This window comes from Macaca thibetana, chromosome 5 (genome assembly GCF_024542745.1).
Source record: "Macaca thibetana thibetana isolate TM-01 chromosome 5, ASM2454274v1, whole genome shotgun sequence".
Classification (NCBI taxonomy): domain Eukaryota; kingdom Metazoa; phylum Chordata; class Mammalia; order Primates; family Cercopithecidae; genus Macaca; species Macaca thibetana.
Genome location: NC_065582.1, coordinates 105,559,985 through 105,586,913, shown reverse-complemented (window position 1 = coordinate 105,586,913; position 26,929 = coordinate 105,559,985). Strand labels below are relative to the sequence as shown.

Sequence of the window (26,929 nt, the reverse complement as noted above, 5' to 3'; positions counted from 1 at the left end):
TTGAAACACTGAGGAACCCCAGGCATAGTGGTACACATCTGTAGTTTCAGGTACTCAGGAGGCTGAAGTAGGAGGATGACTCGAAGTCAGGAATTTGAGGCTGCAGTGGCCTGTGAATAGCCACTGCGCTCCAGCCTGGCAATATAGAGAGACCCCCTTGCCTCTGCCCAATCTCTTAAATAAATAAATGAGTAAGATTGGGGAAAAGAAGTAAACATTTAAAATACTAAAATCCTACTCCTAGCATAATTACATATCACCCTGACCAGTACTGTGTTCTCAGTCACTTCTGGGTCCTTACAAGTTAGGGTTTTAGCATAGGCGAATGTATAAACTGATCATCGGAATGCTCTTGGTTTATGAACGTGCTTACTTTACGTAGTATATACTCATCCATTAGTTTAACAAGTAATAATATATGGGCAGCTGCCCCTTTTACAGACTTTGGTTTGAAAATAGGGCATTTGTGTTTATTTTGAGCGTGAGGACAACCTTTCGTTTTTCCCCAAGGGCTTGAGAGCCACCAAGAAATTTCAGCTAATGTTGAGAATTGTTTATTTTTTGGGAGACTCATTTCCACCACTTTCTACCAGGCCTCCAACACTGAAATGTCAATGTTTACTTTATGGTAACGTTACTTTAAGTAACGTTATAGACAACCTTACTTAAAAAAAAGAAATCGGTCTTAGAAATCTATAATTAAAAATAGGTTACTGCATTTATTCTACTTACAGTGGTTTTGGTGATCTAACGACTAGTCAGCAAGAGACCTGAGGACTATTTGTAAGATTTATGTTGGACTTACACTCCTGGAAACAATAGATTTATACATTTAATTTCTAAAGATAATATTATATGCTCAAAAGAGAAACCTTTTTGAGTATTGTTGGGGAAAATCTAGTATTTGTTAGCAGTGAGTACAATTTGAAAAGCCGAAGGAGATAAAACATCTTCATGACTCCTTTTTTCTCTTGCTGGGTCCAATATCACAGACAGTGTTTTAGGCATTGAATACATGTGTGCTAGTTATAAAATAACTCTGATTTTGCTTCAAATTTAAAGTGTAGAAAAGAACAAGTTTAAACTGATCATGGATATGTTTATGATTCAAGTAGTGTTTTCACAAAGTAGCTTTGCCTTCTTTTAATTAAAGTACAAATTCATTTAATTTGGTGAAAGGGTATAAAGTATGAAGAATTCCTTTCTTGTCGTATAGCAAGAGAGTTTGGCTTAGTTTCCTCATCTAAAGATAAATAAAATATCTACCTCATAGTGTTATTGTCAGGATTGACTGAGATTATATGTGTATTAATACATAACTAATTAATACATAGCTAAGAATAAAGTATCTATCTCGTAGTGTTATTGTCAGGATTGAGTGAGACTATATGTGTATTAATACATAACTAAGTACAGTAAATCCTCAATAAATAGTGATTATTTATTCTTTCAGCTGGGTCAAAAATATTACAAATGCTGTCTTATTTTATGTGAAGAATGCCTTTAATATATTCTCACCTAGATTTTGGTTTCCTAAATTAAAATTTATTAAGGAAGAATGAGTTTGTCACTTAGAAAAATGTTACTATCTTTTTATATTTACTGTTTGATAATGTTTGACAGTATTTTTCTTTAAATCTTGATTTAAAGCCCACTTTTTCTGCAGTGGATGACTGAAGTTTTTATGCTAGTCATCACAAGAAAAAAGCTTTTTTTCCCATTAAAAATTTATTGGCCAGACCTAGTGGCTCACACCTGCAATCCTGAGGCAGGAGGATTACTTGAGACCAGGAGTTCAAGACCAGTCTGGGCAACATAGTGAGACTTTGTCTGTACTAAAAATGAAAAAAAAAAATATATATATAGCTTGGTGTGGTGGTGCATGCCTGTGGTCCCAGGTACTCAGGAGGCTGAGGCAGGAGGATCACTTGAGCCCAAGAGGTCAAAGCTGCAGCGAGCCGTAATTGCACCACTGCATTCCAGCCTCGGTGACCCTGTCTCAAAAAAAAAAAAAGGGAAAAGGAAAAAGAAAACAGTTATTTTATAGGTATGTTTATACCACTTATTATAAAACTATAACAATAACTAGTGCTTGAACTTCAAAGAGAATGAAACAATTGACCTTTTTGTCAAAATTACATAGCAAATAAATGACCCTTTAAATTGTGCCTTAGGTGCTTTCTTTGGCAGCACATATACTAAAATTGGAATGATACAGAAAAGATTAGCATGGCTCCTGCACAAGGATGACATGCAAATTCGTGAAGCATTTCACATTTTTAAAATCTAGAATAAAAGTAAAAATTAAAGAAAAATTGTGCATTAACAAACCCATTATGATTTTTTAAGCCTTATACTTTTTCTGCTTGTCTTAAAAAATGGCATGGTGTATTGGTGTGAGTGGTAATAATAATAATAATAAATATAATCCTCATTGGATTCAGAGAACTTTGAAACCCCAGAAAAGATTTTATGGGATAAAATCAAGGTATCATAAAGTGAGAACATTGAAAGTAATATGTATTCTTGAACGCTGCCCAACATCTGATTTCCTCTCTATAAAATCACTGAAGAGTAATACAAGGAAAAAAACCTTTTATTGACTATAACTTATTGTGGCAATAAAATGATAGCAAACTGTGTATTAAGGAAGCAGCTGTGTTTAAGCTTCCTACTTCCTAAACGTATACTTTATAAAAATATGTATGTAATATATCCATCTCCAGTTATTTCTTTAGGTAGAATGTATACTTTAAATTAAAACAATCCAGCTTAGAAAATGGTTTTTAAATAAAATATAAATGAGTTATAAAGCCATTCAAGATAATTGAGGTAAAATATAGCTTTAGTTTAAAATTTTATCTCTTTGCAATAAAAAATAGGCATCTATTTTATTGGCTGCCAAAGTAGTTTTTAATAGGTAGGATTGTTTTATAAAAATATGTTGAATGTTAGACAGTATCTTTCTATAGCCAGTCAAGTTTACCTAAGCTAAGTAATAGTATATCTGCTAATTTTATAATAAATTGGCAGATTTTACTTTCTAAGTCCTCTAGTGCCTCTACTAGCTCTCACGCCATATGGCTTGGCTTGGAAATATGATGGCTCATTTTATTGCTGTTCCTGACTTCACCAACACCCTGGCAGGTTCTGTTTTATAATACCTTCTTTTTAGCCATTTATAATTAGGATTGAATTTTTCTGGGAAGAAGTTTCCACCACTCTGCTTCTCTGTGGGCCTTGCTATTCAGAGTCATTTGGCAGCATGGTGTATTGTCACTTGCAAAAGCATCTATGGAGATTTGGATTAAAATGGCAGATAGGAGGCAGGACTAGCTTGCAGCTCCCACTCAGACAGAGCAGTGTGTGGAGATTCACATCATGAACTTCTGCTCCAAGAACTACTGCAGGAACATGCCAGAAAAGCTGAGAGAATGCACAGACCATTTGGAGGAACTGGATCACCACTGCAGGCTCCCTGAGATGCCGAAAAACTGAGTCTGCTTGCTTTCTTGAGACCAACCTTTAGGACTGTGGTCTACATGGGAGCAGGGTGAAGCCTGTGACTGCTGACTTTACCCCTTTTCCCTGGTGATCTATGTGATTCAGCAGAGGCAGCCATAATCCCCCTGGGAACATAATTCCATTGGCCTGGGATCCACACCACCATCTCCCACAGTAGCTGCAGCAAGCCTTGCCCAAGGAGAGTCTGAGCTCAGACACACCTATTCCTGCTCCCACCTGGTGGTCTTTCTCTACCAGCCCTGGTTGCCAAAGACAAAGGATATAATCTCTTGGGAGCTCTATGTCCCTGTTTACTGTCTGAAAAACCTGAATACTTAACCAGGCAACCCTAGGGCAAGTTTGCATCCTCCTATAGTACTGCAGCTGATGCACTCTTGAAAGCGTCACCTCCTGGCTGGAGGCCAACCAACAAAAAACCAGTGCACTAAACAAAAATACAATCAAGGACCCTCACAGAGTCCACTTCACTCCCCCACTACCTTCACTGGAGCAGGTGCTGGTATCCATGACTGAAAGACCTGAAGATGGATCACATCACAGGACTCTGCAGACACTGCCCAGTACCAGCCTGAAGCTTGGTAGCTCCACTGGTTGGCTAGACCCACAAGAGCAAAAATGATCACTGCAGTGCAGCTCTCAGGAAGCCCCATTCCTAGGGGAAGAGGGAGAATACTTCATCAAGGGAGCATCCCATGAGATGAAAGAATCTGAACAGCAGCCCTGAGTCCCAGATCTTCCCTCTGACATAGTTTACCCAAATGAGAAGGAACCAGAAAAACAATTCTGGTAATATGACAAAACAAGGTTCTTTAACACCCCCAAAAGATCACATTAGCTTACCAGCAATCCAAACCAAGATGAAATCTCTGAATTTCCAGAAAAAGAATTGAGAAGGTCGATTATTAAGCTAATCAAGGAGATGCCAGAGAAAGGTGAAGTCTAACTTAAAGAAATTAAAAACATTGATACAGGATATGAAAGGAAAAATATTCAGTGAAATAGACAGCATAAATAAAAAACAACCACAACTTCTGGAAATCAAAGACACACTTAGAGAAATGAAAAATGCACTGGAAAGTCTCAGCAATAAAATTGAACAAGCAGAAGAAAGAACTTCAGAGCTCGAGGACAAGGCTTTCTAATTAACCCAATCCATCAAAGACAAATAAAAGAGAATTTTTAAAAAATGAACAAAGCCTCCAAGAAACTTGGGAGTATGTTAAGCATCGAAACCTAAGATAATTGTTTTTCCTAAGGAAGAAGAAAAATCTAAAAGTTTGGAAAACATATTTGAGGGAATAATTGAGGAAAACTTCTAGAGATCTAGACATGATCTCTAGAGATCTAGACATCCAAACACCAGAAGCTTAAAGAACATCTGGGAAATTCATCACAAAAAGATAATTGCCTAGGCACATAGTCATTAGGTTATCTAAAATCAAGACAAAGGAAAGAATCTTAAGAGCTCTGAAGCAAAAGCATCAGGTAACGTATAAAGGAAAACCTATCAGAGGAACAGCAGATTTCTCAGCAGAAATCCAACAAGCTAGAAGGGATTGGGGTTCTATTTTTAGCCCACATAAAAAAAATAATAATTATCAGCCAAGAATTTTGTATCCAGCAAAACTAAGCTTCATAAATGAAGGAAAGATATAGTCTTTTCCAGACAAACAAATGCTGAGAGAATTCACCACTAGCAAGCCAGCACTACAAGACTGCTGAAAGAAGCTCTAAATCTTGAAACAAATTCTTGCAATACACCAAAATAGAACCTCCTTAAAGCATAAATCTCACAGGACCTATATAACAATAACACAATGAAAAAAACAAAAAACAAAGAACAAAACAAAACAAAAAAAGACATTCAGGCAACAAATAGCGTGATGAATAGAATAGTACCTCACACCTTAATACTAACTTTGAATGAAAATGGCCTAAGTGCTCCACTTAAAAGATACAGAATGGCAGAATGGATAAGAATTCACCAACCAAAAAAAAAAAAAAAAAAAAAAAAAAAAAAAAAATTCACCAACCAAATTTCTGCTGTCTTCAGGAGACTCACCTAACACATAAGGACTCACATAAACTTAAGGTAAAGGGGTGGAAAAAGATAAAATATATTCCATGCAAATGGACACCAAAAGTGAGCAGGAATAGCTATTCTTATATCAGACAAAACAAACCTTAAAGCAATAGCAGTTAAAAAAACAAAGAGGAACATTATATAATGATAAAAGGACTAATCTAAAAGGAAAATATCACAATCCTGAATATATATGCACCTAACACTGGAGCTCCCAAATTTATAAAACAGTTACTGCTAGACCTAAGAAATCAGACAGATGGCAACACAGCAAGAGTGGGGGACTTTTAATACTCCACTGACAGCAGTAGATAGATCATCAAGACAGAAAGTCAACAAAGAAACAATGGACTTAAATTGTACCCTACACCAAATGGACTTAAGAGATATTTACAGAACATTCTATCCAACAACTGCAGAATATGCATTCTATTCATCAGCACATGGAATGTTCTCCAAGATAGACTATATGATAGGCCACAAAACAAGTCTCAGTAAATGTAAGAAAATATAAATTATAGTAAATACTCTCTCAGACCGCAGTGGAATAAAATTGGAAATCAACTCCACAAGGAACCTCAAAACCATTTAAATATATGGAAATTAAATAACCTGCTCCTGAATAATCAATCTTTGGGTCAACAACGAAATCAAGATGCTAATTAAAAGTCTTTAAACTGAACAATAATGGTGACATAACCTATCAAAAACTCTGGGATACAGCAAAAGGTGCTAAGAGTAAAGTTCATAGCATTAAATGCCCACATCAAAAAGTTTGAAATAGCACAAATAGATAACCTAAGGTCACATCTCAAGAAACTACAGAAACAAGAACACACCAAACCCAAACCCAGCAGAGGAAAAGACAACAAAGATCAGAGCAGAACTAAATGAAATTGAAGCCAACAAGCAAACAAACAAAAACACAAAAGATAAATGAAACAAAAAGCTGGTTCTTTGGAAAGATAAACAAAATCGATAGAATATTAGCGACATTAACCAAGAAAAGAAGAGAGAAGATCCAAATAAGTTCAATTAGAAATGAAATGGGAGATATTACTACTGATAGCACAGAAATACAAAAGATCGTTCAAGGCTGCTGTGAACACCTTTACATGCATAAACTAGAAAACATAGAGGAGATGGATATCTTGGAAATATACAGCCCTTCTAGATTAAACCAGGAAGATATAGAAACTCTGAACAGACCAACAACAAGCAGAAAGATTGAAATGGCAATAAAAAATTGCCAACTGAAAGAAGTCCAGGACCAGATGGATTCATAGCTGAATTTTATCAGACATTCAAAGAAGAATTGGTATCAATCCTATTGATGCTATTCCACACAATAAGGAAAGCAGGAATCCCCGCTAAATCGTTCTGTGAAGCCAGTATCACCGTGATGTCAAAACCAGGAAAAGATATAACCAAAAAAGAAAACTACAGACCAATATCCCTGATGAACGTACATGCAAAAATCCTCAACAAGATACTAGTGGACTGAGTCAACCAGCATGTCAAAAAGATCATCCACCATGATCAGTTGGGTGTCATACCAGGGATGGAGGGATGGTTTAACTTTCACAGGTCAATAAATGTGATACACCACAAAAACAGAATTAAAAACAAAAATCACATGATCATCTCAATAGATGCAGAAAAAGCATTGGACAAAATCCAACATCCCTTTATGATTAAAACCCTCCGCAAAATCAGCATAGAAGGGACATACCTTAAGGTAATAAAAGTTGTCCATGATAAACTCACTGCTAACATTATACTTAATGGGGAAAAGTTGAAAGCATTCCTCCTGAGAACTGGAACAAGACAAGGATGCCCACTCTCATCACTTTTGTTCAACATAGTACTGGGTGTCCTAGCCAGAGCACTCCCCCAAGAGAAGGAAATAAAGGGCATCCAAATCAGTAAAGAGGAAGTTGAACTCTTGTTGTTTGCTGATGATATGATCATATACCTAGAAAACCCTAAAGATTCATCCAAAAAACTCCTAAAACTGGTAAATGAATTCAGCAAAGTTTCAGGATATGAAATTAATGCACACAAATCTACACAGCACTATATATTCTGCTATACACCAGCAGCGACCAAGCTGAGAATCAAATCAAGAACTCAACCCCTTAATAATAGCTGCAAAAAAATAAAATACTTGGTTATATACCTAACCAAGGAGGTGAAAGACCTCTATAAGGTAAACTACAAAACACTAAATAGACGATACAAACAAATGGAAAGACATCCCATGCTCATGGATGAGTAGAATCAATATTGTGAAAATGACCATACTGCCAAAACCAATTTACAAATTCAGTGCAATTTCTGTCAAAATACCACTATCATTCTTCACAGAACTGGAAAAAACAATTCTAAAATTCATATGGAACCAAAAAAGAGTCCGCATAGCCAAAGCAAGACTAAGCAAAAAGAGCAAATCTGGGGGCATCACATTACCCGAATTTGAACTATACTATAAGTCCATAGCCACCAAAACAGCATGATTCTGGTATAAAAATAGGTACATAGACCAATGGAACAGAGTAGAGAACCCAGAAAGAAAGCCAGAATACTTACAGCCAACTGATCTTTGAAAATGCAAACAGAAACACAAAGTGGGGAAAAGACACCCTATTCAACAAATGGTGCTGGGATAATTGGAAAGCCACAGGTAGAAGAATGAAACTGGATCCTCATTTCTCAGCTTATACAAAAATCAACTCAAGATGGGTCAAAGACTTACATCTATGACCTGAAACCATAAAGATTCTAGAAGATAACATTGGAAAAACCTTCTAGACATTGGCTTAGGCAAAGACTTCATGACCAAGAATCCAAAATCAAATGCAACAAAAACAAAGATAAATAGATGGGACATAATTAAACTAAAAAGCTTCTGCACAACAAAAGAAATAATCAGGGCCGGGCGCGGTGGCTCAAGCCTGTAATCCCAGCACTTTGGGAGGCCGAGACGGGCGGATCACTAGGTCAGGAGATCGAGACCATCCTGGTGAACACGGTGAAACCCCGTCTCTACTAAAAAATACAAAAAACTAGCCCGGTGAGGCGGCGGGCGCCTGTAGTCCCAGCTACTCGGGAGGCTGAGGCAGGAGAATGGCGTAAACCCGGGGGGCGGAGCTTGCAGTGAGCTGAGATCCGGCCACTGCACTCCAGCCCGGGCGACAGAGCCAGACTCCGTCTCAAAAAAAAAAAAAAAAAAAAAAATAATCAGCAGGGTTAATAGACAACCCACAGAGTGGGAGAAAATCTTTACAATCTATACATCTGACCAAGGACTAGTATCCAGAATCTACACGGAACTGAAACAAATCAGTGGAAGAAAACAAACAATTCCACCAAAAAGTGGGCTAAGGACATGAATAGACAATTCTCAAAAGAAGATATACAAATGGCTGACAAGCATATGGAAAAATGCTCAACATCACTAATTATCAGGGAAATGCCTATGAAAACCACAATGTGACACCATCTTACTCCTGCAAGAATGGCCATAACAAAAAAATTTTAAAAAAAAGATATTGGTGTGGATGTGGTGAAAAGGGAACACTTTTATACTGTTATTGAGAACGTAAACTAGTACAACCAGTATAGAAAACAGCGTGGAGATTCCTTAAAGAACTAAAAGTAGATCTATCATTTGATCCAGCAATCCCACTGTTAGGTGTCTACCCAGAGGAAAGTAAGTCATTATATAAAAAACATACTTGCACACACATGCATGTTTATAGCAGCACAATTTGCAATTGTAAAAGTATGGAACCAGCCCAAATGCCCATCAATCAATGGGTGAATAAAGCAAATGTGATATATATATATATACACATATATATATACACACACACACACACACACATATACACATACATACCATGGAATACTACTTAGCCATAAAAAGAAATGAAATAATGGCATTTGCAGCAACCTTGATGGAATTAGAGACATTGATTCCAAGTGAAGTAACTCAGGAATGGAAAACCAAACGTCTTATGTTCTCACTCGAAAGTGGGAGCTGGGCTGTGAAGACACAAAGACATAAGAATGATACAGTGGACTTTGGGGACTTGGGGGAATGTGTGTGTGATGGGGGATAAAAGACTACACATTGGTTACAGTTACACTGCTCAGGTGATGGGTACACCAAAATCTCAGAAATCACTGGCAAATAACTTATTAATGTAACCAAATACCATTTGTTTCCCCAAAACCTATTGAAATAAAAAATAAATTCTATAAAAGTCATTGAGAAGACTTGATGCTATCAATGTTGGCAGTCAGGAAGATGGGCTGGAGGTGGAGCGAGAACAAGTGAGGATGACTTGGAAACCACTAACACCTTCAAGTCTTTCGTTTATGGCCCTTGATCAATGATGAACATCATCTGCTCAGCCTTCCTTCTACTTCCTAAATCTTACTAAGTTTCTCTTGCAGCCAACCCTATCTTGTAACATGTAGGGAGGGATTATTTTTTCTTTATTGATCCTGTTTTGTATCTTTTTTGCTATAATAAGCTGTACCCATGAGTATTTTTTTTTTTAAAGAAGAGAACATGCATAATGCAGAAAAGATTGTATTGGACTAATAAATTCCAGACATGAAGAGATTTTTAAATCTAAAAAAAAACAAAAACAAAAAAACCCACTATGATATCATTTGAATGAAGAGTAAGGAAAGAGGCAAAAATTGTAATCTCCAAAGGCAGAGTTGGGTACTCTTTACAGATTAGGGAGATATTTTGATAAAGTTTTTCCTGGGAAGAAAAATTGCAGAGCATGTTTTTTTGCAATATGTATCCAACACACACACACACACACACACACACACACACACACACACAAAAAAAAAAAAAAAAAAAAAACCCAACATCAAAACTCTTTTTTATTAGAATAAAACAACATTCTCCCACTCCTGATTTCCATTAAGAAGAGTTTTCCTAGCCATGGTCTTCACCTTTCTCTGACCCTCTTTTAGTGAGAGGGATGTTTTATCTGATCGGTAAATTTGGAATGATTGAATAAGAAGAGGCTCAACTCTGCCTCTCTATCTGGATTAAAGGTGGTATTTGACCTCGTGTGTGTGTGTGTGTGTGTGTGTGTTAAACTTTTAGGTTCAGGGATACATGTGTAGGTTTGTTACATAGAGAAACTCATGTCATGGAGGTTTGTTTTACAGATTATATCATCAGAGTATTAGTCCCTTCTCACACTGCTATGAAGAAATACTTGAGACTGGATAAATTTATAAAGGAAAAAGGTTTAATTGACTAACAGTTCTTCCACATTGCTGGGGAGGCCTCAGGCAACTTACAATCATGGCGGAAGGCAAAGGAGAAGCAGGCACTTTCTTCGCAGGGTGGCAGAATGGAGTGAGTGCAGTCAGGGGAAATGCCAGGCACTTATAAAACCATCAGATCTTGTGAGATTCACTAATTATCATGAGAACAGCATGGGGGAAACCAGCCCCATGATCCAATTACCTCCACCTGGTCCTGCTTTTGACACATGAGGATTATGGGGATTACAATTCAAGGTGAGATTTGGATGAGGACACAGAGCCAAACCATATCAGTCATTCAACCTGGTACCCAACAGTTATTTTTTCTGATCCTTTCCCTCCTCCCACCTCCACCCTCAGGTAGGCCCCCAGTGTGTGTTGTCCCCCTCTATTTGTCCATGTGTTCTCATCATTTAGCTCCAACTTATAAGTGAGAACATGTGGTATTTTGTTTTCTGTTTCTATGTTAATTTGTCAAGGATAATGACCTCCGGCTCCATCCACGTTCCTGCAAAGGATACAATCTTGTTATTTTTTTATGGCTGTGTAGTATTCCATGGTGCATATGTATCACATTTTCTTTATCCAGTCTTTCATTGATGGGCTTTAGGTTGATTCCATGTCTTTGCTATTGTGAATAGTGCTGCAGTGAACATACATGTGCATGTGTCTTTATGATAGAACAATTTATATTTTTGGGGGTAGATACCTAGTAATGGGATTCCTAGGTGGAATGGTAATTCTGTTTTTAGCTCTTTGAGGAATCTCCACACTGCGTGAACTAATTTACACTCCCACCTACAGTTTTTAAGTGTTCCGTTTTCTGCACAAACTCACTAGCACCTATTTTTTGACATTTTAGTAATAGCCATTTTGACTGTTGTGAGATTATCTCACTGTGGTTTTGATTTGCATTTCTCTAATGATCACTGATTTTGAGCTCATTTTTTATATGCTTTTTGACCACATGTATGTCTTCTTCTGAAAAGTGTCTGTTCATGTCCTTTATTCAATTTAAAAAATTTCTCATTCTTAGTATTCAACCTTTGCCCACTTACTTTTTAATGGTGGTCGTTTTTGTTTTTTGTTTTTTGTTTGTAAATTTTTTAAGTGCCTTATAGATGTTGGACCTTTGTCAGATGTATAGTTTGCAAACTTTTTTTTCCATTCTATAGGTTGTATGTTTGCTCTGTTGATAGTTTCTTCTACTGTGCAGAGCTCTTTTGTTTAGTTAGATCCCATTTATCAATTTTTTATTTTGTTAAACTTGCTTTTGGCAACTTCATCATGAAGTCTTTGCCAGTTCCTATGACCAGGCTGATGTTGCCTAGGTTATTTTCCAGGGTTTTTATACTTTTAGGTTTTACATTTACTTAATGAAGTTCTTAATCCACCTTGAGTTGATTTTTATGTATGGTATAAGGAAAAGGTCCACTTTCAATCTTCTGCTAGCCTGTTATTCCAGCACCATCTATTGAATAGAGAGTTCTTTCTCCATTGCTTGTTTTTGTCAGCTTTGTCAAAGATTAGGTGGTCACGGTGTGCAGCCTTATTTCTGGGCTCTCTATTCTGTTTCATTGGTCTATGTGTCTGTTTTTGTACTAGTACCATGCTGTTTTGGTTACTGTAGCCTTATAATATAGTTTAAAGTTGGATAGTGTGATGTGTCCAGCTTTGTTCTTTTTGCTTAGGATTCCCTTGGCTATTCGGGTTTTTTTGTTGTTGTTCCGTATGAATTTTAAAATAGTGTTTTCTAGTTTTGGGAAGAATGTCCTTGCTATTTTGGTAGAAATAGCATTGAATCTGTACATTGCTTTGGGCAGTATAGCTGTTTTAATGATACTGATTCTTCCTATCCATGAGCATTTTTTTTTTCGTAGTGCCATCTCTGATTTTTTTTTTTTTTTGAGCAGTGTTTTGTAATTTTCACTGTAGAGATCTTTCCCCTCCCTAGTTAGCTATATTTCTAGCTGTTTTATACTTTTTGTGGCAATGGTAAATAGGATTACATTTCTGATTTGGTTCTCCACTTGGCTATTGTTGGTGTATAGGAATGATAGTGATTTTTGTACACTGATTTTGAATTCTGAGACTTTGCTGAAGTTTATCAGCGTGAGGAGCTTTGGAGGCCAAGACTATAGAGTTTTCCAGATACAGGATTATGTTATCTGCAAACAGAGATATTTTGACTTCCTGTCTTCCTATTTGGATGTCTTTTATTTCTTTCTCTTGCCTAATTGCTCTGGCGAGGACTTCCAATACTATGTTGAATAGGAGTTGTGAGAGAGGGCTCCCTTGTCTTGTGGCAGTTTTCACATTCAGTATGATGTTAGCTGTGATTTGTCATAGATGGTCCTTACTATTTTGAGGTATGTTCCTTCAATACCTAGTTTGTGTGAGGTATATTCCTGCAATACCTAGTTTGTGTGAGGTATATTCCTTCAATACCTAGTTTGTTGAGTGTTTTTAATGTGAAGGGATGTTGAATTTTTTGAAAGCCTTTTCTACATCTATTGAGATGATCATGTGGTTTTTTTCCTTTGGTTCTGTTTACACAATGAATCATGTTTATTGATTTACATATGTTAAACCAACCTTGTTCTCCATGGATAAAGTTTACTTGATCATGGTGTATTAGCTTTTTGATGTGATTCTGGATTCAGTTTGCTAGTATTTTGTTGAGCATTTTTGCATCGATGTTCATGAAGGATATTGGCCTGAAGTTTTCCCCTTTTTTGATGTCTCTACCAGGTTTTTGTATCAGGATAATCCCGGCCTCATGGATTGAGATGGGGAAGAGTCCCTCGTTTTCATTTTTTTGCATAGTTTCAGTAGCAATTGTAAGAGCTCTTCTTGTACATCTGGTAGAATTCAGCTGTGAATTCATCTGGTCCTGGGCTTTTGTTTGGTTGGTAGGCTATTTGTTACTGATTCCATTTTGGAGCTTGTAATTGGTCTATTCAGGGATTCAGTTTCTTCCTGATTGAGTCTTGGGAGGGTGTATGTGTCCAGGAGTTTTTCCATTTCTTCTAGATTTTCTAGTTTGTGTACATAGAGGTGTTCATAGTATTCTCTGATTGTTATTCAAATTTCTGTGGGGTGAGTGGTAATATCCCCTTTGTTCTTTCTAACTGTGTGTATTTGTATGTCTCTCTTTTTTTCTTTATTAGTCTAGCTATTGGTCTATCTATCTTATTATTTTTTTCAAAAAAACCCTAACTCTTGGGTTGGTTGATCTTTTGAATGGTTTTTCACATCTCAGTCTTCTTCAGTTCAGCTCTGATTTTGCTTATTTCTTGTCTTCTGCTAGCTTTGGGGTTGGTTTGCTCTTGCTTCTCTAGTTCTTTTAGTTGTGATGTTAGGTTGTTCATTTGAGATCTTTCTAACTTTTTGATGTGGACATTTAGTGCTATAAATTTCCCTCTTAACACTTCTTTAGCTGTGTCCCAGAGATTCTGGTATGTTGTATCTTTATTCTCATTAGTTTCAAAGAACTTCTTGATTTCTGCCTTAATTTCATTAATTATCCCAAAGTCTTTCAGGAGCATGTTGTTTAATTTCCATGTAATTTCCATGTAATTATGGTTTCCAGTGATTTTCTTGGTCTTGAATTCTACTTTTGTTATACTGTGGTCCAAGAGAGTGGTTGATATGAGTTTAGTTCTTTTGCATTTACTCAGGATTGTTTTATATTTGATCATGTGGTCAGTTTTAGTGTATGTGCCATGTGGTGATGAGTAGAATGTATATTCTGTTGTTTTGGGGAGGAGAGTTCTGTATATGTCAATCAGGTTCATTTGGTCCAGTGTTGAGTTCAGGTCCTGAATATCTTTGTTAATTTCCTGCCTCAATCATTGGTCTAATACTGTCAGTGGAGTGTCGAAGTCTCCCACTATTATTGTGTGGGAGTCTAAGGCTCTTTGAAGGTCTTTAAGATGTTGTTTTAGGAATCTGAGTGCTCCTGTGTTGGGTGCATATATATTTAGGATAGTTAGATTTTCTCGTTGAGTTCAACCCTTTTCTATTACGTAGTGTCCTTCTTTGTCTTTTTTGATCTTTGTTGGTTTAAAGTCTGTTATGTCTCTTCATTGAGTGAAGTTGTAAATAAATTTAAAAATGAAAAAACAGAAAATACTAAAAACAAACAAACAAATGAAGTCTGTTGTGTCTGAAATTAGGATTGAAACTTTTGCTTTTTTCTGCTTTCCATTTGCTTGGTAGATTTTTCCCCATCCCTTTATTTGGTGCCTATGGGTGTCATTGCATGTGAGATGAGTCTCTTGAAGACAGCATACCATTGGTTCTTTTTTTTTTTTTTTTTTTTTCCCAGCTTGCCACTTTGTGCCTTTTGATTGAGACATTTAGCTCATGTACTCGCAAGGTTAAAATTGATATGTATGGATTTAATCCTGTCTTCATGTTGATAGGTGGTCATTATGCCAACTTGTTTGTATAGTTGCTTTACAGCATCACTAGTCTGTGTACTTAACTGTGTTTTTGTAGTGGTGGGTAACAGTCTTTCCTTTTCATATTTAGTATTTCTTTCAGATGTTCTTGTAAGGCAGGTCTGGTAATTACTAATTGTCTCAGCATTTGCTTATCTGAAAAGGATGTTATTTCACCTTTGCTTATGAAACTTAATTTGGCCAGATATGAAACTCTTGGTTGGAATTTCTTTTCTTTACAAATGTTGAATATAGGCCTCCAATCTCTTTTAGCTTGTAGGATTTCTGCTGAGAGGTCTGCTGTTAGTCTGTTGGGCTTCCCTGTATAGGTGACCTGTACTTTCTCTCTAGCTGCCTTAATATTTTGTCTTTCATTTTGACTTGGAGAATCTGATAATTATGTGTTTTGGGGATGATCTTCTTGTAAAGTATTTTCCTGGGGCTCTCTGCAGTTCCTGAATTTGAACACTGGCCTCTCTAGCAAGGTTGAGGAAGTTCTCATGGAGGATATCCTAAAATATGTTTTTCAAGTTGCTTCCATTATCCCCATCTCTACACCACCAATGAGTCATAGATTTGGCCTCTTTACATAGTTCCATATTTCTCAGAGGTTTTATTTATGTTTCTTCATTCTTTTTTCTTTATCCTTGTCTGGCTGGCTTATTTCAGAAAGCCTGTCTTCAAGCTTTGAGATTCTTTCCTCAACTTGTTATATTCTTCTGTTAGTACTTGTGATATTACATTATGAAATTCTTGTAGTAGGCTTTTCAGCTCTACCAGATTGACTACATTCTTTTTTATACTGGCTATTTTGTCTGTCAGCTCCTGTATCATTTTATTGTGATTCTTAGCTTCTTTAGATTGAGTTTCAGCGTTCTCTTGAATCTTGCTGATCTTTATTTCTATTCATATTCTGAATTCCATTTCTTTTATTTCAGCCATCTCACTCTAGTGAAGAACGTTTGCTCTCCAGCTAGTGCAGTCATTTGGAGGAAAGAAGACACTGGCTTTTTGAGTTGTCAGAGTTCTTGCACTGGTTCTTTCTCATCTTTGTGGGCTGATGTTCCTTCAGTCTTGAAGTTGCTGTCCTTTGGATGTTTTTTTCCTCTTTTATCCTATTTGATGACCTTGGGGGTTTATTTTTGGTATAAGGTGAGTTCAGTCAACTGGCTTCATTTCTGGAAGATTTTTAGGGAGCCAGGACTCCACTCAGGAGTCCAAACCTGTGTGCTCTAATACTGGGTGACTGGTATTGGCACTGGCTTTGTTCTCTGGCTCCTCAAGGTTAGGAACCTGTTGCACTTAGGGGACTCAGGTGCTCCCATACTGCTGGTCACAACACTCTGATGGTTGGTGCCAGCCAAAGCACTTCATAGGCTGGTGCAGCAGGATTCATTTTTGTTTGTACATAGTACCAGCACTGGCAGCAGCAGTGCAGCAGACTGCATGCTTGTCGGCTGTGGCAGGATGCTAGTGGGTGCTGGGGTGCCAGCCTCTGTTTCGGCATTCACAACTGCAGCAATGGCAGCACAGCTCGTGGGGGCTGGGAGCCGCTGTCCAGCAATTGTGCCCTTTTGCACTAGTGATGGTGTTATCATGGGGTTGGGGTACTGGTGGGCATAGGACTGTGTATGTCCTCTGTGCATGTCCATGCAGGTGGTGGTGCCACTCAGAGTGGAGGCATGTCCACTGTTTTCCATGTCTCGTTTCAAAGCCACCACAGTGTTGGCACAGGAGTGGGGTGCTGGCAGAAGTGGGGATGGTAAGCTCAGTGTCCACTAATGCTCAGACAACAATGGTGGTGCAGCATGGGGAGGGGGAGGGAGTGAACTTTCACTGGCAGCAATGGCATGACAGGGTGCACACACACATCCATGCTGGCATGGGAGGGAAGGCAAGGTTTGCCTGTATACACATGTGCTGGCAAAGCAACGTGGGGTGGTCCTGGCTAGGTGTGTGCCAGCAAAGTGGTACGTGGGAGGCTGCAGTGGTGGGAGGATATGAACGGGCTGGTGTATGTCCACAGGGCTACTCTACTGGAGCACTCTGCTGGTCAGGTATGGTCCACCAGCATAGGAGCTATGATGTGGGCCCCCAGGAGGTACCTGGGGGCTGCACTGCAAACAGGCACAGCCGGGCTGGGAGAGGCCAGCACGCTGAGGGGTGCTTGGATTGAACTGGCCCTGTCTCATAGGGAAGACTGCCTTGCAGAGTTCAGGTCTGACAGTTCTCTTGAGGGCTAAAGTCTCCTATGGCAGCAACTTGAGTCTAGGGGATGGGTATCTCTGTCCATGCTCCACTAGAGTTGCCACCACACCAAACCCTCTCGGCTTTGCACTGGCTGGAATTCTGCCCCTAGTACTTCTCTGAGCATCTCTCTCTGCCAACTCATTTGTCTTTGGTGGTTGAGGGGTCTCCTCCTGCCAAGATTCCAGAAGCCTATGGTGAGAGCAGGTTGCTCCTTGCCTATTCAACTCACCCCTTCTGCAGGAGTTGTTGGGGTCTAGAAATAAGTCCTGGTGCATGGTAGTACTGTACAGCATTCCAAGCTTCCTTCCCCTTTAGTCTAGCATCTGTGTCTTCCATCTTTCTGCTCTCAGTGCTTTCCCTCTGAAGATCTGCTAGAAGTGTGCCAGTCTTCTTGATGTCCTAGTCCCTTGGTGGGAGATGTTCCTCCTGGTTGTGTCTAGTTGACCATCTTGGAGAGGTCCATCCAATGTTCTTTTCTTCACCTCAAACTGTTTCTAAGAAATCGAACTCAAGGCACTGGATAGCAGAAGCCATTGACCACTGCCCTGTGGCATAGGCAGCCACTTCTGGATGCCTGATTGCATGTCTTTTTCAAGCTTTGCTTTATTTCTTAACTTGTTCAGAACCAGAGCTGGGAAGAGGTTTTTGTTTTGTTTTGTTTTCTGTAGATATTTTGGAGATCCAAACAGTAATCAGAAGTTGTTTTGAATGAAATGTTTTAAATATTTTTGGACAAACATCAAATGGGAAAGTATTAGTTGCCCCTTTGGTCATTTGTATTTAATAGTTGTATGCAAAAAGAGGTTGGAATCAATGAAATGGTGATATAATACAGGCAACCTTCCTTTTTTGAGGATTAAGTTGAAAATAGTCAAGGTCACTTTCCATTCTGTAAACAAAAGGGGCAGATTTGGCTAGAAGAATACTACCTACCATTTTTCATTGATTCTGATATGTTCATTTTTTCACATTTCTGAAATTTGGGTACATCCTGAAATTGGTAGCATATTTTAGTTGAAACTGTTTTTTTCTAGCTTGGGAGCACATAAAATAATGGTGTGTGTTATGATCAATCATAGAGTCTTAGATCAATGAAATGGGATTTTTGAAGGTAAGAGGTAGATGAAAATTCCCGCAGACCTGGGTCTGACTTCATATCTTTCCGGTTCTGCTGTGTTGGCAAAACCATTGGAGCAAAAACATGGTACCTAAGAGGCAGTTTGCCTTCGCTGGCCGTGAGTATGACAAAAAGTTGTTGAGTTGTTGTAGTCAACCCATTGTAGCACCTTTCATAAGTTAAGGAGGGTGATCTTTTATCAGATACCTTTGTGACTACTTGAATATCCTGACAATATATCATGATTATTTCAGCAACACTGAACTTTCCCCCAATCTAGCCTAGGACTGAGGTATGCTTTGGGAATGACCTTTTAGGCTGACACTATGAGATCTTAAGTTAGGAAGATTTTTGTGAGTGGATTGCTGAATAGCTCAAGAATGTCTTAATTTAGCTTGGGTCTATATAGTGAAATATAAGTAGCATAATATTTCAAGTGTTAAAATGAAGGCTGAGCATGGTGCCTCATGCCTATAATCCCAGCACTTTGGGAGGCTGGGATCACCTGAGGTCGGGAGTTCGAGACCAGCCTGACCAACATGGAGAAATCATGTCTCTACTAAAAAATGCAAAATTAGCTGGGCATGGTGGCACATGCCTGTAATCACAGCTACCTGGGAGGCTGAGGCAGGAAAATCACTTGAACCCAGGAGACAGAGGTTGCCGTGAGCCAAGATCTCGCTATTGCACTCCAGCCTGGGCAACAAGAGCGAAACTCCATCTCAAAAACTAAGAAGTATTAAAATAGTGACTTTAAATAGTTAGAAATCTAGTTAAAATAACCCCATAATTATTATTTTTAAAGCAATATAAATATATAAATATTTAATTACTGTATTTGCTTAGTTTTAAACTTGTTTGGCATGGAACTCATTTTGATAAAAAAAGCCAGACATTTGATTCATAACTGCTGATTATTCATTTTGAACTGCAATTTAGTTAGAACAGTATACTCAAAGTTAGTTAACTTTATATAACAAGAAGCACTTTAAAACAACTAAGAAAAATAGCTTTTGAATATGTATTAGTCAAGGTTCTCTTACAGGGACAGAACGAATGGGATCTATATATGTGTGGTATATATCCTAATAAATATATCATATATGCGTGTATATATATATATACCCTTATATATACTTAATAAACTCCACTTTAGTATTAACTTACACGATCACAAGGTCCCACAATAGGCTGTCTGTAAGCGGAGGAGCAAGGAGAGCCAGTCTGAGTCCCAAAGCTGAAGAACTTGGAGTTCAGTGTTTGAGGGCAGGAAGCTTCCAGCATGGGAGAAAGATGTAGGCTGAGAGGCTAGGCCCGTCTCTCTTTTTAATGTTTTTCTGCTTGCTTTATATTCGCTGGCAGCTGATTAGATTGTGGCCACCAGATTAAGGGTGGATCTGCCTTCCCCAACTCACTGACTCAAATGTTAACCTCTTTTGGCAATATCCTCACCGACACACCTGGAATCAATACTTTGCATCCTTCAATCCAATCAAGTTGACACTCAGTATTAACTATCACAGAATACAAAGGTTCTACTGTGCCTCTCAACTTCTCTAACCATTAGCTTTTTTATCTTCCTCAGTCCATAGATTGCCCCAGGCTTTAGAGTGTTCTACATTATTCTTGGTAGTTCAGTATTAACTCCAGAGTTAGTGTTATAGATTTCCCTTTGTGTCCTTATACACACACATGTATGCACACACATGCATGCTCATACTTTCATTCCCTCTTCCACACATAAAAGACTTACATAAAGAAAACTAGAGCTGAGGTAACTTTGATCTTGACAAATGGGGAATCTCAGAGCATTTACAATTGCTACTTTCTCTTCACCTAGCTTGCTTAGATCAAAACTCAGTTGTGGGCTCCTCAAGGAAAACTTCCCTGAACAGCTTGGAGCCACTTTTGTTTTATATTTACTTCTCATTTATTGACATTATTTTGTTTACTTATCTCTCTCTGCTAGAATATAAGATAAGTGAGACTAGGGACCTTGTATACTTTATTCATGAGTATGTCCTCAAATGTAGAATCTTCATTTTCACACTTGCAGTTGCAGGCATAACTTCCCGCTCGTGGGAATTGGAGAAGTTTGTTATAAACGTGGAATTTACTTGCCACAGATTGGTACCTGCAATAAATTGTTAAATGTTTACATGGGTTACAAGAGTCCAGAGAGTATCTTGTTGTGGCTATTAAGACAGAGAGGCTTCTTTATGCTCTTACCACCTGTTCTCACCTTTTTACATAGCACATTGCCACCCCAAGTAAGGAATGTGCTTCCCAGTTACCCTTCCAACTAGACGAGACCAGATTCTGGCAAATGAGACCTATGTAGATGTGATGTGGGCCAGGTTCAGGCTGTGCATTTAAAGGGAGGCACATGTCTTCCCTTATCCTCTTTCTTCCTGCATGCTAAAATGCAGCCAGAATGGCAGGAGCAGGAGTGGCCATCTTGGATCATAGAGGAAGCTGTGTGTTGGGGATGTTTGAACAAAAGATGGCTTCTCTCATGATGGTGGAAAGACCATACCAGCCCAGGACCACCTATTTTCACTTTGTGTAAGTAAGACATACATTCCTATCTTGCTTAAGCCACTGTAATTTTGGGTCTCTGTGACAGTAGCCGAACTGCACTCCAATTACTATGGTCACCTTTTGCTGCATTATTTATCACAGGAGTTCGTGTTGTGAGCCTTGTAATTCTGATCATTTTGTGACTGCTAAGGAAGTGATCAAAATAATGAATTATCTTGATGCTTGTGCTCTTAAACATCACCAGATTCTGGGTATTTGGAAGTAGTGTATGAAGATTTCACTTATTTTAGTACAACCCTAAATTTTTAGAATTTTTAAATTTTCCAAAGAAATTTATCAAAAAAGTCCCAGATAAAGAACATTAGGAATTAAAGAGATCTGAGCTGCCTAACATGTTGGGTCCTCAGACATTCATATGATTAGACACTTTTATTTAATTGACAAAACCTCTGTCCCCCAACCCCCATTTTTAAAAATTATTCAGAATACCTGGGGGATGCTGTATTATTTATATACAGCGAGAATGAATAAACTTTACCAGTTCCAAGAAATATAAATCTTCTCTCCATCACCTTCTCTCCTCTCCAGGGAAGCTCCTGCCCTCAAGTTCTTTGCCAAGAGAGGTGTCACTTCCAAATAGTGGAGGGGAAAAGCCGAAAAGCCTTTTCCTAAGTATTCTGTTTCAGTCTATGTAACAACAATGTATTGAGCACATGCTGTCTGCTAGACAGTAAGTTGCCAAACTGAAACAAATATGGTTTTTTGTATGTGCATACAATTTCTTTTGTAATGTGGATTTATCAGTACACTACTACTACTGTGCCATTTTCAGGGATACAGGACCAAGTAGGATTTTATAGGCTGGTATGAGTATCTGAGTCCTGCTTTTTTAGTATTGCCTCTGTGAGAAAAGTAAGTCCTAGATTCTGCATTTAATTGATAACTTTTTTTTTTTAATGAGTACTGGGATTACTGAAATGCAGTGTTTCCCATTAATTTGTTTTTCTTTGATATATCTATAAATTTGGCATTCACGTTAGATTTTTATCTTGAGTTTTACTCCTCAGTAAGCTTTTAATTGGACCCTTATGAGACCTACACAGTTCTCCATAAGGATATATCATCTCAGTTTCATTTCTTCTTGCAGAATAGCTATTTTAATGTTGTTCTTCTCCCAGTCACATTAAAGTATTGTATTTTTGAATAATGAAAGAGAGACAAATAGAAAAAAGAAAATAACACCATGAACTTTTGTTCCTTTGCCCAGGGTGGGCACATCACCAGATTTGGAATTAGGTGAATCTGTGCCAAGCATCTGATCAGAAAATGAGAGTCGAATATATAGGCTATGTAAACCAGTGCTTTTTAACTGGCCTTGCCTTAGAAGCAATTATATAATATGTTATTCCAGCTGGAAACCAGAGTTAGTAATCAGGCAAAGTAAGTTTAAGGCTAACAATTTTGGTTCTTACCATTTCATGGGTTTACCAAAAAAGTTTCAAATACAGACCTTATACCAGTGATTGAAGGCGCATACCGGGTGGGTCTTCATTTTGTGAAAAACAAGGAGGATACAACCATTCTGGTTATTCTTGAATGACCAAAAGGGAAATAAGAATGGTTTGTGCTTCCCTACACCAACTGAATCTTCCATCCTGAGCCACTCCCTCTAGCTGTTTGTACCGTGGCAACCACCCCAGTGGTGCTAGGATTTTTTTTCTTTGTTAAACATCTGGGTTCCTAAGAGTAAAAGGAAATAACACTGTCTAATTGACTTTTTTTTTATTTTTAGCATTAGCCTTGGAGAAACCAATCTTGCGTATGTCCATTCACAGGGCGTTTAGGTCTAATGTGCTTAAAGGTGTGCTTTTCTGAAGGAAGCCTATGCTACGGCTGGCAGAATACCTAAGAGTATTTCTGACTTAAGGATTCTGAGAGTACTAGAGGTTAGCTTAACATCAGTGGGTGCCTGAGACTAGACAGGAGTGTTGGGCTAGTGCGTGGATTTCTTCATGATCTCTGGAAGGTCTGTGCCTTGTTATCTTCCTCTGTTCTTATCATTCTTTACTTTTGAGGTAAAGGACTCACAGCAGAAGTGGACAGGTGGAAGAAGTGGAAGAGTACTGAGTAGAAGCTGATAAGTCTGTCTGTTTTTTTTCTCCAGAATGTGTTGATACTTGAAGTGATGAAAGTTGAATGATCCAAGTCTCCTAAAGAAAGACATACTTTAGGAGGAATATGTGGCTCTCCTCAGCGCTTTCTTTACTCAGGGCTGTCCAGTGGGAGCAGTACTAGCTTATGACTTGCAGTGTTGTGTTGCAGTGTAATTTTACAAACATTCTGGAACTATTTCTTCTAGAGTAATTTATGTCGTTTCATGTCCTGTGCAGAAAAAGAAATCCACAGCTGGGCAATTACATAGTGGTTGTACTGTATGTTTTTAACAGGTGTCTTTCCTAACATAAAATGCAAGAATACTAGTCTTGTTTTTTTATCTCCTGATTTTGTAAATAAGCAAAACAAAATTGCCAAAAAGCTTATTCCAGGAGAAAAATATGTGTTAAAAATTAATAGATTATCACCCTTCCATGTGGAGCTTTCTATTGTTATCCACGCATGTGATTAAAAAAAATCTTTATTGTAGTTTTACTAGAGAATACAAAAGATTCCTTTGAGTAGTTTGTCCACGTAGGGATGGTATAGCCTTTTTTCTTTTTGTAAGGGAACTGTTTTGGTTGGTGTTGCTGTTTTGTTTTATATATTAGTAAGTATTTAAAATTTGTTTTCCTTGCAACATTCTGGATTCATAATTTTTAAATAGAAAAAAGTAGGGAATTAAATTGGAAAAATTTGGGTTTGGCATTTCTTGTTACTAATTTTTATTGAAAAATATAGAATTTGTCTTCCGTCTCATTGAATATATGATACCCACTATTTTTTGTTTTGTATTGTTTAACTTTGGTTTTGATAGAAAAATCATCATAAAGTACAAAGACATAAAATCTGTACATGTAGAGTACATCAAGGTGTTTTGAGACTAGAAGGAAGATAATTACATGAAACTTTAATATGTATGTAACATTTTTGTTTAATTTTCTTAGGTCACTTCTATTTGATGGATTTGTTTTCTTCTTGGTCCTACTTTTTTAAAGAGATTATAGCTTTAGTGAGAAAAAGAAAAGAAAAAAGTGTATTAGCAGTAATCTCATAAACATAACATTTTAGAGGAAAGCTGCCTATTTAAATATGATGAATTTATCAACCAAGGCATACATCATCAGCACTCTTCTCTACTGACCAGGATAGTTTTTAATGGCACCCACCTGATTTAAATATTCCTTAAGAATAATTTATATATTGATTGGGTATAGGAATAATTGAGTATATTTCTGATTAGCATGATAAAATCATTCAGTGAAAAAAGAGAAAATATAGACTAATGTTTAGAAGCGAAGACATTTTGCTTTTGTAGGAGAGCTAATGAAATGACCTCCAAATGGAGATGATTTCTTATGTAACCAGAACATAAAATCCATTCATTCAATCAGTATTTATCTAGCCACCTGTTGGACAACAGATGCCATGCTTTGGCAGCAAGGCTGAATCTGCGAACAAGATAAACCAGGTCTGTGCTGTTGTGCGGCTTACATTATCTAGTTAGTAGGGACAAGCAAGTTAAATAATAAGAATTATAGTCAGCAAAGATATTGAGCATCTGTTGGGTCTGAAACACTTTGTTCAGTGTTAAGAAGAGTTTTGTTTAAAACTAGTTTTCAATTTATGAGGGATATATATCCTACTTAACACGTGAATGGTTTGTTTCTTAGTATGCCAGAGTCCCTTATACATACACCTATAATAAGACATATCAGTTGTAGCATGGCTTATTTGTGTCCATCTCACTCTGCCACAACTATACCCATACTGTTAGACTGGCATTTTATAACTTATTTATTCGTGCTTTCTCTTCACTTGGAATATGGTTGACCTATAAGAAACACACAATACAGTGTACATATTGGTTTGATGTATGTATAATTCTTTATAGTTAGTGAGGCATTTTCATCTAATTTTATTTCAAATTTATACCTCAGAGATCTGAGATATTGAATATCTGATTTCAATACCTGATTCAGATATTGCATATCTGATTTCAATATCTGCGATATAGAAAATATCTTAACATTTGCATCTATTTTATCTTCATCAAACTCATAGAAGCGGTAATGTTATTGTTGAAGCAACAAAGACCACAGAGTTTGAGTGACAACTTGTACATAAGAGTTTTTGCCAAGAGTCATAGAAGAAGGATGACTATAGCTGCTCATGTCTATAACTTGTTCTAATCTTGTCAAAAATGTATGAAGCTTGCTAGAAACCTTTATCACTTTTGTTTCACCACACCACTCCCATTTTTACCCTGTTCTTTGTAAAATCATTCTGAAGTCTTTAGAAGATGTTTATACTGAAATTATGAGATAATTGATCCCCACTACTACTCTATCTACCACCATTGAGCTCTTGCCCAGTGACAAGAACTAGGCTTAAATGCTTCACATGCATTGTCTCATTCAAACCTTACAGTTCTAGGAACTATCCTTGCTCCTGTTTTACAAAGGAAGGAACAGAAGCTTAGAGAAGTTAAGTATTTGCCTGGGTTACATAACTAATAAGTAGTGGAGCCTGGATTCTATCCTGGCTCTGCCTGACTCCAGAGTCTGTGCTTTCAACAACTGTACCACACTACATTGAAGGGCTTATTTGAAAATATAAATTAAAGAATGTAGTTGTCAAACTACACTTCTAGAATGAGAAGTGCAGCTCTGCCTGTTTATAAGCAAATCATCTGTACATACATTTATCAGAAAATACACATAAAGTTGGATTCATAATTTTTGATTTTTTGCAGAAATAATTCTTTGTTTTTGTTTTATGAATAAATAATATACCCTGGAATTTCTTTTGGAGCACTCCCCTCCAGTACATGTAGTTCATCTTATTTGCCATTTTCCAGCCATATATTATGACTGATGGATGATTCATGTAGGAATAAAATGTTTAGACTCCGCAGGGCTCAGCCCCAAAGGCAAAAATATTCTGCTCTAGTGAGGCTTGATCCAAACAACAAATATAGTTTTTAAATTCATGCAAAGACTTTGTATTGTTGTTTGTATTTACTTCAAAATCTTAGCCCTGTTTATACCAAGATTCTCATTTTTGGAAGAACTTCAGTGTCATCTTTACAAGAATCCCCTCTATGGCACACCCTTCTATAGATGGCTTGTATGGGTTTATTTAAGATCTAGATTTCTTTCTAAACATTGGCTACACAGGAGAATTTCACTGTTTGCTGTGACAGGAAAAATAATCAAGGAAATGGCCATTTTGTTCTCTTTACTTTAAAGTTTATTTTCACATCTCTCATATGCAATATCCTTTTCTTACATTATACTTAATTTTGTCACCTTTCTATGGCTGAAATTATAATTGGTATCCTTTTATACACAATTGTAGAGTGGTGATAGGAAGGATTTTCATCACTGAAGAATGTCAGGCGATGCTCAGATAAGAGGCCAGAGGAGACACTCACAGAGGTCATATGTACTGGCCATCTTTCCATCTGTCAGCCACATGCTCCATCTTCTTTCGCAGGAACACAGCATG

At 37.5% G+C, this 26,929-nt stretch overlaps 2 protein-coding genes and 1 non-coding gene across 6 annotated transcripts in view; 2 read left to right on the top strand and 1 right to left on the bottom strand.

Annotated features, from left to right (window-relative positions):
* The window catches only part of SCFD2 (sec1 family domain containing 2), an 807,609-nt gene that overhangs the window by 114,581 nt on the left and 666,099 nt on the right, over positions 1-26,929 (top strand). The gene's annotated exons all lie outside the window — the stretch shown is intronic.
* LOC126954756 (60S ribosomal protein L14-like) overlaps positions 1-26,929 on the bottom strand; it is a 1,186,913-nt gene that overhangs the window by 765,632 nt on the left and 394,352 nt on the right. The gene's annotated exons all lie outside the window — the stretch shown is intronic.
* Positions 2,175-2,281, top strand: LOC126955934 (U6 spliceosomal RNA). Its single transcript, XR_007726196.1, has one exon. It is a non-coding gene; the product is annotated as a U6 spliceosomal RNA (small nuclear RNA).